At 26.6% G+C, this 612-nt stretch overlaps 1 long non-coding RNA gene across 2 annotated transcripts in view; it reads left to right on the top strand.

The window, feature by feature from the left end:
• Positions 1–201: 201 nt before the first annotated feature.
• Positions 202–612, top strand: part of LOC106690334 (uncharacterized) — a 15,649-nt gene continuing 15,238 nt past the window's right edge. For both annotated transcript variants that reach the window (XR_001344580.2, XR_010843070.1), the window contains exon 1: positions 202–336. This is a non-coding gene — a long non-coding RNA (uncharacterized lncRNA). The remainder of the gene's footprint in view (positions 337–612) is intronic.

Here is a 612-nt window from a genome sequence, read left to right on the forward strand (position 1 = left end):
TGTTAAGCTGTTACCTAAATAATTTCCTTTTTTCTTTTACTTTCTTAATAATAAACAAATTGAATATTGGTTTTTGGGAAAATGGTATGTTATGATGTTTAATTTTATTAGCAACTTTCAACAACAAAGTTCTGAGAGCCTTTTAGAAATAATAATTAAGAAAACATATGAAATGCTCCATCTGTTTAGGAAATTCAAATTTTCTCCATCAAACGTTATTATATAAATTCATTCCGATTCCCTTGCTCAAGTTTTTTGATATTTCTTAAAACCCAAGAACCACTCATTCTATATGGACTGAAAAATCCAAGAGTCATTGAATATGAAGAAAGAAAGGTATGGCCACTTGGTAACAATACGTTACTATCTAAAAGGAGTAATCTAATAATTGATTTTTTTATGTACACTCATAGAGTGTCGGCAGGTAAAAAAATAAAATCTATCACTGACTATCCTTTGTCGGTCCTTCGGATTCAATGTTTAAATAAAAAAAAAATTAAAAGAGATGTAATTGAAATGATTTTATTTTTTATTCAGCAGATCTAAAACGATGAGGTTTGAATAGCATCATAGATTAAATTGAAAATTAATAATTAATTTTTTGAGTTTTTT

Source organism: Halyomorpha halys, unplaced genomic scaffold (assembly GCF_000696795.3).
Source record: "Halyomorpha halys isolate HHAL.00 unplaced genomic scaffold, Hhal_1.1 Scaffold1664.1, whole genome shotgun sequence".
NCBI lineage: Eukaryota > Metazoa > Arthropoda > Insecta > Hemiptera > Pentatomidae > Halyomorpha > Halyomorpha halys.